Raw genomic sequence first — 12,647 nt, 5'->3', positions numbered from 1 at the left:
CAAAGCAAGCTGTTTACATACCATTTTTAGACAAGACACCATTATTTGTGAAGATTTAATAAGACCAAGGCGCTTGTGCTGGGGTACTGAAGTAATGAAGAAGTCACGAGGTTTGTTAGACAGCTTTCTGAGGCCTGGATTCCCTTACTGTGGTGACAAAGATGCTCTCTATCCTCCTGCTATGGAGGATACCTTTATGTGGGAGATTTATTTCCCACATTTGAGGAAAAGAGGAGGGTCAGAATTTTTTTTAAATAAATTTTTTTCACTACCTGTTTCTCAAGTAACTTTATTTCAAAGTAACCAGCATGCAACTGTGGTTCATCTTGGGGTGCCCTTCTCTGAGCCCCAGCAAACTCATCCAGTCTACAACACAAGTCTCATCTCATTTAACTCATCTGCAGCTTAATTCTTGGCCCTCCTTCCATTAAACTCAACTCTGGCCTGAAATACACCATAGCCTTTTTCCCCTGGGAAGCATGCTTATCTTGCCATGATATATTCCTGCCTATTCTCTTTGAACTCATGAAGAAAAACAAAGAAAAAATATTAATTGGTCAAATTCGTATTTCTTATAAGTCTGAATGAAGAGATATACAGTTACTTGATAATGCATTGAACATGTGTCTAATACTAGTATATCAACCCATGATGTGTGCAACTATAGTTATAATAAAATGTCACCTCACATTTGCAGAGCACTTTGTAAATTCCATGGTCCTTTCCTTACCCCCACTCGATTGCACAGAATATGAAGAGTAGATGATATTTATTTTCAATGGGAACCATGTGAACAGAAATATTTTTCCTATAAAGACAAAAACCTTGCAGCTCAAATGTTAGACTGACCACAGAGAGTCAAATCCAGTACCAGCTCTTCCAGTCTTGTAGGTGTGGGTTTTCTGGGTGCTGATGCAAACAGATCCCTTGAAGGTGATTGGAGCTTTAAGGATAATCAGCTGCAGGGAAGATGAGAAGCCAGCGATGAGGTGCACACAAGGTGAGTGGTGAGAACAGAGACCCCTCATGGTGCTGGGGCTGTTGAAGGGCTCCCATCTCTGCACCAGCAGAGTCCACGAGAACAACAACAAAGCCAAAGTAGTCTGTTTAGGCTTTGACTGATGGAGACGTTAAAAATAATCCCATCTGAAAATTTAAAACAATAATTGAATTATTTTGTCAATTTGAGGTTTAGATTTACACTGCTTTCATGATCTGTCAGATCCTAAGCTCGAAAAAAAAAAAATTGAAGGGCTCCTTGTTTAGGAAACACTGCATGGGACTGGCACAGACATACACAAATACATGTCAAAGGAGTGAACTCTTAGCCACTCAGACCTCCAAGAATTTCCATAGAGAAAGCTCCTGTTCCTGCAAAGTTTCAGGAAAATAAGGAAAAAACATAGGTGGATACTCTCAACTTCAGATATTTGCATTACTTGATGCAAATTATGGCAAAAATACACTTACTAGTTGAAAGCAATAAAGGTTAAATTTAAAACTATGAGACTATAGATTGCAATGTACAACCAGAACTTCAGAGGAAACCGACAATTTAGAATTGAGGAAAAACTGGGTTTGTCAGGAAAACCAGCTTCCAAGAAGGAGAAAAAATAGGTGACTATACACACACACATGCACACACGCACACACACATATAAATACAGACGACATAGAGCAATAATACCATATAATTTGTGGGTTCAAAAAGATATAACTGACTTCCTGGAAAACAGTAGATTATCAAGAAGGAGGAAGTGATGGTAGCTAAGTTTTTTTTCTTTAATCTTTGTATTTTTAGGATAGTAAAAACATTGGGTATCTTTAGATTTATTAAGGTTAGTGTGGGTGTTAATCTACCAAATAGTATTAATGAAAGATTAAACATGGAATCTATCTAGCCAAAATTCGGGAGAAAGATGGTCAGTAGATAACACATTTATAGTGTTGACTATGTGCAGAATGATATTCAAAGCTCTTTACAGACTTTTTCCCAGATATTTACAGATGTTTTGTCAATAGTCATCAGAACAACTGAGACATGTGATGTTACTGTCTCAATATTAAACTCAGAAAACCTGAAACAGAGTCATTAAATGACTTGCCACAGATTATACAGGAAGTAACAGGTGGAGCTGGAAATTATGATGTGATCGAGCTCTAATTTATGGTAGTATGTTTTAATACTACTGAATCAGCCCATAAGAGTGCAGGACAAAAAGTACAGCAAATTATGAACAGTTCTCAACTAAAACACATTTAAAGAACCAAGTCACATGTCACGATGTGCTCAACTTCACTCGTGATCAGGAAAATGCAAATTATAACTACAAGCTATCTGTACCTACACATACCACCCAGCATAGGGAAAAAAAAGATAAAAAAAAAACCCTCCAATATTAAGAATTGGAGAGACTGTGTAGCAACAGGACTACTTACATAGTGCTGGTCGGAAAGTAATTGATAGAACCAGTTTGTAAAACTTTTCTCAGTTTGTAAAACTCAATATCAGCTTGAGCACAATATATGCATATCCTGCAAACCAGCAACTCTACCCAGAGTTCTACCAGGCAGAAATGCATGAATGTGGACATACAGAGATATTTGCAAAAATATATTTTGTAATAGCTGCATCTGGGTGCATTCTAAATAGTTCTCAAAAATAAGAAGAATATATAAATTAAGTACAGTCATACAATGGATACTATAGCAGCAGTGGTAATAAAAGAGCTACTGCTGTGCTCACTACCTTCAGCAGCTTGAGTGGAAATCATGCTGTAGACTGAATATTTGTGTCCCGCCAACATTCACATGCTACAACCTAACCTCCAGTGTGGCGGTGCTAGATGCTGGGGACTTGGCTGGTGATTACATCAAAGGCATAGCCCTCAGGAATGGGATTAGTTATTTAGTTATTAGAGTATGCTAGCTAGTCATTCATGTATTTACGTATACTTGTTGATTATTTTCTATCAGGTGCTGTTATTGTCATGGGGAATTATCAATCTCTCCTACCTGTCACATTCCATGTGTTTTTCTTCTGGAAATTAATCATGCTACAGCTATTACTATTTATTTACATATCATAGGACATCCATTCAAAGTGCAAACTCCTCTACAGGGAGGATGTTATTTTCATATTTGTATTCTAAAGATTAAAAAGCATTGAACTTTGTGTTAAGTATATTTTTGCTGACAACTTTTAATTCTCAGATGACTCATTTCTCTGACCTTAGAGCAACACTTTCAGTGTGTTCCCACTTTTAATATGTTCATTATTCTTGTCTTAATAGTTGGTTATCTGGGGGAAGGATAATAGCTCAGTGGTAGAGCAGGTGCTTAGCATGCACGGGGTCCTGGGTTCAGTTCCCAGTACTTCCATTAAAACAAACAAACAAACAAACAAAATTACCTCCCCATCCCCAAAATATATATAAACAAATAAAAATTTTTAAAAACAAAAAACAAACAAAAAATAGTTGGTTATCCAATATATACATAGATACCTCTGTCCTCTCTCAGTTTTGAACTCTTCTTCACCATGACCACCAACACATTGCCACCACCACTGTCATCACCATCAACCACAATAACAAATACAATCTCTTGTTGGGTTCCAGAAAATGAGCTGGACTTGGTGGAAGATATAATGCATCAGTAGATGACTGAACTGGGAAATATGAAATGAAGGTTTGATGAAAAACTCACTTTGTCTTTGTGGGATTCCATTTGTCAGTGTTCAGAATGAACATTACCTTTGTTATCATCAATGTCTTTTCTAACCTATGTATCTATATGTATATATGAAAGCATGTAGACAGAATTCCAAGCATTTCCAAATTTAGATTATGATATTTCTTTGACATATAACTTATCTAGATTTTTTAAAAATTTCCCTAAGTAATGAGATACTTAAATTTTTAATTTTGTCCTCAGTCCCCAGCTTACTGGCATAGTGTGATTGCAAATACAACCTGAATGCAGATCACTTGTTGAAAAGCTTTTAGACTTGCTGTATGGCATATGTATTGATGTCTAATTATGGAAACACTACTGAGATACCATAACTAAAATCTTTTGCCTATTTTTACAATATTTATCCTGGTACAGTTTTTTTTCCCCTTTAAAGGAGGTACTGGGGTTTGAACCCAGGATAAGGTCTACCACTGAACTATACCCCTCACTTCCAGCATGGCACAATTTTTAACCACAGTTTCAGTGATTTAAAAAATCTTTTATATCTCTCCTTAGATAATCAACCAATGCCTCACATATGACAAAGGCATGTTCAGAAGAAACCAAACTGAAGTGACAGAGTTTATTCTCTTGGGTCTGGCAAGCCATTGCAAGGTTGCTTTCTTTGTCTTGTTCCTTGCAGTTTACATAGTCATTGTGATAGGAAACCTGGACATGATTGTCTTAATCAGAACTGATGCTCGACTTCACATGCCCATGTACTTTTCCCTCTCAAGTTTGTCTGTTCTAGATCTGTGTTTCTCCACAAATGTCACTCCCAAAATGTCAGAGAATTTCTTATCAGAGAGGTAGACTATCTCATATGCAGGCTGTCTGGTGTAGTGCTATATCGTCATGGCTGTGGTCCTTACAGAGCACTACATGCTGGCCATCATGGTGTACAACTGCTATGTGGCCATCTGCAATCCTCTGCCCTACAGAAACCCAAGAAACAAGAAAGAGTTAGAATCAGGTTACTTGGCTGGTCTGAAAAACCTCAAATATTAGATCCAGAAACATACGTTTTTGGGGTCACAGGCTGAATTACTATGGGGTGAGAGAAGGAGTGCCCAGTGGAGGAATGTGTCCAGTAGTCCAAGTACTAGGCAACCCTGTGGTGTTTCCCTTCAAATCTCGACCTGTTTCATAAAAGATGCAAGAACACACTAAGCAGCAGTTCATGTATAATGATTATCACTGTCTTCTTAAGTTAATGTTAGTAAAATCTAAGCATTAGTTCAACAAGTGAGTCTTTTGCTTAAAAACAATTTTGCTAATAGAAACTCAATTTATCAATACTGTGACTTGTTATGATCATGAGAAATGGAATGTGGTCTTCAGGGTTTGTGAGCATTTATTTAAAATGCGTTGACTGATAGGTGGTCCAAACGGCCTTGCTTCTCAGTTATTATTATTAAAAAGCTTATTCAGTTAATAGTTAGCTAATATTATGTAATTATATATTATATGCATAGGAGGCAGGGAAAAGAGGACTCAGAAATAAATAATAAATGTGAAAGCTGAGTTTTTAACATCTATAATAGTAATCTTATCTTTGGAGAAAGGGGAGAGACAAAAAGTAAGCTTAAAGTTTTCAGGCTATGTTTGCCTGAGAAACAGAGACATCTATGACCTTAATCCAATTTCTTTGTGTTAGATTTGGGAATAGAGGGTAGACATCACACTTATTCCATTAGATTTTTAGAATTCAAGTACAAGGGTGGCCTGTGTTCTTTTTTCTCATTGAACCACAAGCAACAAATCCCCCAAACAATGATTGTCGTACGTGTCTGGCTGGAGAGGGAGGGTCTCAGTCTCCCAAGGGCTTCTGTGCTCCAGCAGAGTATGGTAGCTCCAAAGTGTTTCCTGTTTCTCAAAGGAACAAAAAACACATAAAGTTAAAAAATTAAGAGGTTGCAGAGTTCCTAATATGGAGAAAGCATCCAGTAAGAATGGCAGTATTAAACTAGAATATGAGGTCCATGAGAGCAGGTAATATTATTATTTTTTTCCCTGGATTTCAGGCACATAGTAAATAGATAAATAAACAAATAAACAAATAAATGCATGTCACTGTCTAAAGACAATGACACCAAGGTTAAGAATGCTGTGTTTTCCAATGCTTTGGGGGTAGACTTTCTTCCACTTTGGAAAATGGAGCCTTAAAATATGAATTAAGCTCAATTAGAGGAATAAAGCTGCACAGCTTACAATTTAGAGACTGTGGGCTAAAAATTATACCCATGGCATTTGCAATTATAAGTCAGTAAAAATTAAAATTATATTCCTCAAGTACATTAATTTATTTTCTCTCCAAAATGGGTAGAAATTATAGACATGAGAAGGATAGCTATTGTAGATCATCTTCTATCAATTAAAATAATTTATTAAGACAAGATCAGATGCATTCAGGGTGGTATGGGGAATTTTTTTTACAGTGTTAAGAAATAGAACAAAATATAAACAACAGCAATAAAAAGTGGTCACCCCTAATGCAAGAATTAAGTTGGGTTTTAGAGAAGTTCATTAATTCTTTCTGACAAGGGGAAGCTCATCTGAGGCTCATTACATGTGTATATGACATCCTTTTTTATTCTCTCATTGCTTACAATTCTTTCTTACTGAAAAATGGGAGGAATGTTCTTCATTAATACAAAGAATTGTGCTAAGTACAGATTATTTGAAATATATGTTGTGGCTGATGCAATATCGACATGTTTATTATCACATGGGAAACTAAGAACCACTCCCACCCACAAATGCAGCACAGTCATCAGGATACAGAGAAAACACTGTAATAAAAAGAGGACAAAAAGCAAAACCTCAAGTCCTTTTAGCCTTTTAATTAATTAACTAATTTAAAAAACTCTAATTCTGCTGAGAGTTATTTTGCTCTTGAGTTTCATTTTCCATTACAGTTGATGCCATCTGTAGCATTTTAATTATCTCTGCAGCTTTCTGTCCATATTCTCCAGTGAGAAAGCCCCACAGTGGGAAATCCAGCTCTTACAAAGCCTTCTGAATCATGCAGTGGTGACACCACATGAGATGTTCCCAAGAACATTTTTTCTTCATGCACAGGTAGGTTCATGCACAGGTAGAGTCTGTATTTTCATAAAGTCAGTCCGGAGTGTGAGCCCTCTAGGTTGCCCTTGTAATTCTCCATAGGAAGAGCATGTTCTGGAAGGGTTGTTAGGAGGTGTAATTAGAAAGGCCCCACTGTGGCAGTGGTGGTCAGCTGTGGTTGGGGGCTCTGGTTTGATGCCCTTGTCCAAGAAATGCAGTCATTCAGTGACAAAAGTGTACACCATACTACATAACAATGAGAGTTCTCCCCATAAAGGGTCACTACGTGGCAATCAAACCTTTGTGTTTCTGTTTTCTCTGCTAAAGACATTTTCTCTTTAGTGCAAGTGCTGGTCTCAGTCTCTCCCTCTCTGTCTTTCTGTCTCTGCTTCTCTCTCTTCCTCATATACAAACATAAAGTCATGAAATTAAACTTTTATATATACTAATACATATAAGATACCAGTAACATATGTTCAAACACAGTTCTTGATAAAGAAGCACAGTGGACCTCAAAAGATTCATAAATGATCCTGTGCTCCTTAGAATCCAGACCATCTTTTCCTCATTCTACCTTCTACAGACTAGTGGTTGGGGTTTCACATGGGGGTAACCTGAGGAAATATCTTATCCTTGCATGTGATCTTCAGCATTCTCTGCCCTGTTACAACTAGCTCCCTGAGGAAGCCTGTAAGACTCGGGCAGTTGTAAATCATGGGCCCAGCATTTCTTAGGGTAGCCAATTATCTTGGTTTGCCCAGGACTGAGGTGTTTCTCTCAGTCAAAACTTAACATTCCTAGACTGGGAAATTTCTGGCTAAACTGGGTGGCAGCTGTTTATGTCACATTTCTCCCACCACAGACTGAACTGGTAGCAGACATAGATGGATTTCATTACAGGGCCAACTGTTTGAATCTCATTCTGCTCCCCTGTGCAGATTTGTCATTCAGTGGCTACTAAAATTGAAGGCCTCCTTGGAGCTGAAGACTCGGCTCATGTAGCTTGACTTACTCACTGATACGCTTCTCACTGAGTGCTTAAAGCCTGATACTGTTTTCCTTTTGCTTACGTTTCTTGATGACATTTGCTATAAAAGTGAAAAAACAGTTTAAAAATTCTCATTACATATGTAAGGTTTATTAATCATCAAATAAATCAATAACGTTGTAGAAAATGTTTCTTTGTAATGCCTGTATAGAGCGTATAGAGGAGGCTGGGAATATAAACAGATTTCTTACCTAAATATGTGGGAAATGGCTAATTATTTGGAAGAAGAGGCAAAAAGAATCATGCAGATCTCCCTGCAGCACAAAGGATATTTGAATAGATTTGACAGCATTCTCTATTTCCCTCCTTTACCAGTTCATGGTTAGATGAGGTAACACCTCTTTGTATTTGGCATTTTGGCAGAGGCAACCTAGAGTGTAGGTCTTTTTACTTTACTTTAGTCACTACCAACATTCCAGGGGAGGATGAAAATCATCTCATTTTTCCAATCGGCATCTGATATCTATCATGTAAATTTCAACCAAGAGATAAGTAGTGGGAGGGCACAGATATAACAAGTAAGCTAAGATAGAGACAAATTCTAGGGGATGAAAAAGGAAGGACAGATCTCAACTAATAATGGGTAGGAAGAGAAATAGGCAAGAAACAGGTTGGTCATAACAGCTTATTATAGATAAGAGAAGAACCAGTGATTTTTCTGGAAATTGTTACTACATGAATGAATGGATGAATAAATAAATATAAAAGTGATGATGATGTTTTTCTAACTTGTACTTTGATGACAAATACAGGATATTTTCATGAAGAACCATCAGCTGTGCACTCCCATGGCTCATAAATAAACTGGACCATAAGTAAAATCTTACTGCTGGTAAATGAGCTCAAAATATTTAAACTAGCATATCAGAATGTGCTAGAAGGATCCAGAATCCAGACAGATCAGCCATCTTAATCTGATACAGTCAAAAAAGTAAAAAAAAGAAACTTCCTCTCTAAACCCTCAAAAATTTTCCTTCACTTTCTGGTACATTTAAAAAATTTCATTAAAGTGTAAATAATTATAGAATAATAATACAGTCCTTCATTTAGTATTCTGTTGTTCCTAATGTATTCAAAGTTCTAAGAAAAAAGGAAGAGACTGCTATAGAATGTGTTAATGCTTCAAGACTCAAGGGAGAAGAGTTTAAAAAAATGGAGGTGATGCTTCAATTTATCTCTTTTAGGCTTATTTGCAACATGGACAATGGCTGGCAAGGATTCATTTTCTTATGCTGATTTTCCAAATAAAAAAAATCACCAAATCAATATAATGTTTTAAGAGGTTTTTTTTCTTTTCTTTTTTCCAATAAAGTTAGTTGTTTTATTTTAAACCATTTTATACAGTGTTATTAAGTCATTTTTTATAATAAAAGACATCTCAAGCTTTCAAGGTTAAGAAATGGAGGTATCATTTAACTTTCTGATTATGGATCAGCATTTCTTTGCCTATGACTTTGAATAAATTTCTTACATATTTTATAGACCTTCTAACTCTATAAATCTAGTGAATAAAAAAATGTATGCACTTCCTAAAAGTTGGGGCCATTAGTAAAAATTCTTTCCCTTTCCAGGAGAGAGCAAGAACAAAAATTCTTCTTTTAAACTTTTTCTATATAAACAAGTAAAAGTAGATGCAATAAGTTATGTCATTATATTCTATACTTTTATATTATTCTGCCAGTTTCTCTGTAAAAGAAAACTTATGTATATATATGTGCATAAGAGAAAGAAATACTGCTAAGTAAAGACATGGGGAAAGGAGAGGAGAGATAAAAAGAAAACTTGCAGAGGAATTGAAAGAGAATGGATCGGTAAGATAAAATACAAATGAAGAATGACTATATTTGAGATGTGTATTTTTTATTTCTGTTTATTTATTAGACAAAGTGCATCTCTGCCTGGATCATATTCAAGAAAATGCTCAATTTTACTGACGTGACAGAATTTATTCTCTTGGGACTAACTAGTCGTCCTGAGTTACAGCTCCTGTTCTTTGTGGTCTTCTTACTGGTCTACATTGTCACCCTGGTTGGGAACGTTGGTATGATCATACTCATCAGGGTCAGTCCCCAGCTCAACAGCCCCATGTATTTTTTCCTCAGTCACTTGTCTTTTGCAGATGTGTGGTTCTCCTCTAATGTCACTCCCAAAATGTTGGAAAATTTGGTGTCTGAGACCAAAACTATTTCCTACCCTGGTTGTATAGTGCAGTGTTTCTTCTTCATTGCCTTCATCCATGTAGAAGTCTTCATCCTCACTGTGATGGCCTTTGACAGGTACATGGCAATTGGCAACCCTATGCTCTATGGCAGCAGAATGTCAAGGATTGTCTGTATTTGACTGATCTCTTTCCCTTATGTATATGGCTTCTTTATTAGTTGCATCTCCACATTGTGGACCCATGGCTTGTACTTCTGTGGGAACACTGAGATCAACCACTTCTACTGTGCAGACCCAGCCCTCATCAAGATGGCCTTAGCAGGAACCTTCATTAAAGAATACACCATGTGCACAATGGCGGGTCTCAACTTCTCTTACTCTTTGCTAGTCATTATCATCTCCTACATATTTTCCTTATTGCCATCCTAAGAATGCTCTCAGCAGAAGGAAGAAAGAAAGCCTTCTCCACGTGTGGATCTCATTTGACAGCTGTCACCATATTTTATGGAACTCTCTTCTTCAGGTACCTCAGAAGTCCAACTGAAGAGTCCGTGGAGCAGGGGAAAGTTGTGGCTGTGTTTTATATCACAGGTGGTTTCCATGTTGAATCCCATGATCTACAACCTCAGGAACAAAGATGTGAAGGAGGCCATGAGCAAAGTGATCAGTAGGACATACTTAATGAAATAAAATAGAAACTTAAAATGTATGATGAGGCCCATGGTTCAATATAAAGGTTAGAATTAACCATTTCTCTTGGATAATGTTGAGAAAAATTGTTATTTTTGTTTTCAATGAACAGACAAAGATACTACTACAATAGAATAAGGAATAAGGTATAAGGATAAAAGCAGCACATTGTAAACAGGACTCCCTGGGTCTATAACACATGACGATATGAAAGCATGCTGACAACAGCATCCTTTCCCACACAGTGTCAAATTCGACAGGTCATTTTGTAGCTGGAAGCATTTGTTATGGCTTTTCAGTATTTTACAAGTCCACTCTTTCAATTCTGTTTTTAGAAGAACCATAATAGTTCCGTTCTTGCATCTAAGATGAGGTGGTGGTTCATGATGTATGTTGTTATTTTTAAATACTGAAATTGACTATTATTTCACTGGTAGTCATTGGTATAATTGTAGACAACAGCCCTGACAGTGGAATAATTTCTGCAGGAATATGTTATAAGCTCCATGTAAGAAATGCTAATGAATTTAACTGTATGCTATATGAGTTTACCTTTTCAAATGTATGCTAATTAATTAAATAAGCCTCATTTATATGTAAACATATGTATTTAAATCCTATTTGTATCTTACCTTATAATGACTATCAGAAGGTAATAACACAATCTCATTGGTTAGTTTTGGATTGTATTTCCATAAATCTATTGGGGAAATTGTAGATATATATTTACTTTTTCTTTTTTCCTTTATTATTGAAGTGTTTTGGGGTTTGGTGGTAGTAGAAAGCAGCTGAACCCTCATTGGTTCTAACACATGCATTTGTAACTTGTCATTCATTTTATATCTGTTTTTAAAATTAACACATCATCAATATAACAGATGCCCTGAATTGTGTTTTTTTTTTTAACGATATTGTTGCCTCTGTTTCAAAATACTTTCACTTAAAAGATGAGAACAATTTGAGGCACAAATTGCTGATTTTGATTGTAAATGCACAAAATCTATAACATTTCTTGTCAAGATTGAAGTCCTGTTCATTTTCTTTTATTTAACAATATTTTGTCAAGAAATTTAAAAAATAAAGCAGGATTTTCACAAATAAAGCAAAATCATGCATGCATTATATATGTGTATATACATGTATATATACCTGTTACACATCCATCCACATGTACATGTATGGATATTTCTGTTTGTACGTGTGTGTGTGTGTTTGTGTGGAGGCGTGTGTTTCAGAGTAGTCAACCTGATCAGGACTTTGCAGGAGTTGCTACTTAGGCTTTTCCAAAGGATCAGACTAGTTGTAACATGAATTACCCAACATAATGATGTCATTTATTACACTTTACGTTGTATTATATGCAGTCTCGTACTGCATTATTTCCCTGCCCACTACATTTAGTGTATAACTCCAAACGGCCTACTTCACCCACAACAGAACTACTTTCTCTACTTAGCTCTCTCCTGACCACAGATTGTAAAACTTAGTCCACTTGAAAACCAAGAGATTTTAAAGCTTGTTATGGCCAGCTGTGTTATTTTAACAATTATAAACAAACTGTATGGGGGGAGGATACAGCTCAAGTGGTAGAGCACGTGCTTAGCATACATGAGTTTCTGGGTTCAATCCCTAGTATCTCCTCTAAAAAAAGTAAGTAAACTTAATTACCACCCCCTCACTGCCAAAATAAAACAATTTAAAATATAATAACAAATAAATAAAATATAAAAATAAAATATTTTAAATAAATAAATAAACTGTATAACCATTCACATAACAGCTCATGCAATGGATACATATATTAGCATATTTATGCTTAATTTAAACGATTTAGAATTTCTTTTTTGCATGTGGTCTGAAGCAAGAAACTAATACTAATTTTCATAAAATATCAATTGCCACTTGTTTTTTTAATAATCTTATCCCTGATAATTTTAAGTGCCAGTAA

General features: G+C 36.0%; 1 pseudogene; it reads left to right on the top strand.

The window, feature by feature from the left end:
* Positions 1–9,760: 9,760 nt before the first annotated feature.
* On the top strand, positions 9,761–10,721 carry LOC116661795 (annotated as a pseudogene).
* Positions 10,722–12,647: the final 1,926 nt, after the last annotated feature.

This window comes from Camelus ferus, chromosome 36 (assembly GCF_009834535.1).
Source record: "Camelus ferus isolate YT-003-E chromosome 36, BCGSAC_Cfer_1.0, whole genome shotgun sequence".
Lineage (NCBI taxonomy): Eukaryota > Metazoa > Chordata > Mammalia > Artiodactyla > Camelidae > Camelus > Camelus ferus.
This window is presented reverse-complemented; position numbering and strand designations above follow the sequence as displayed.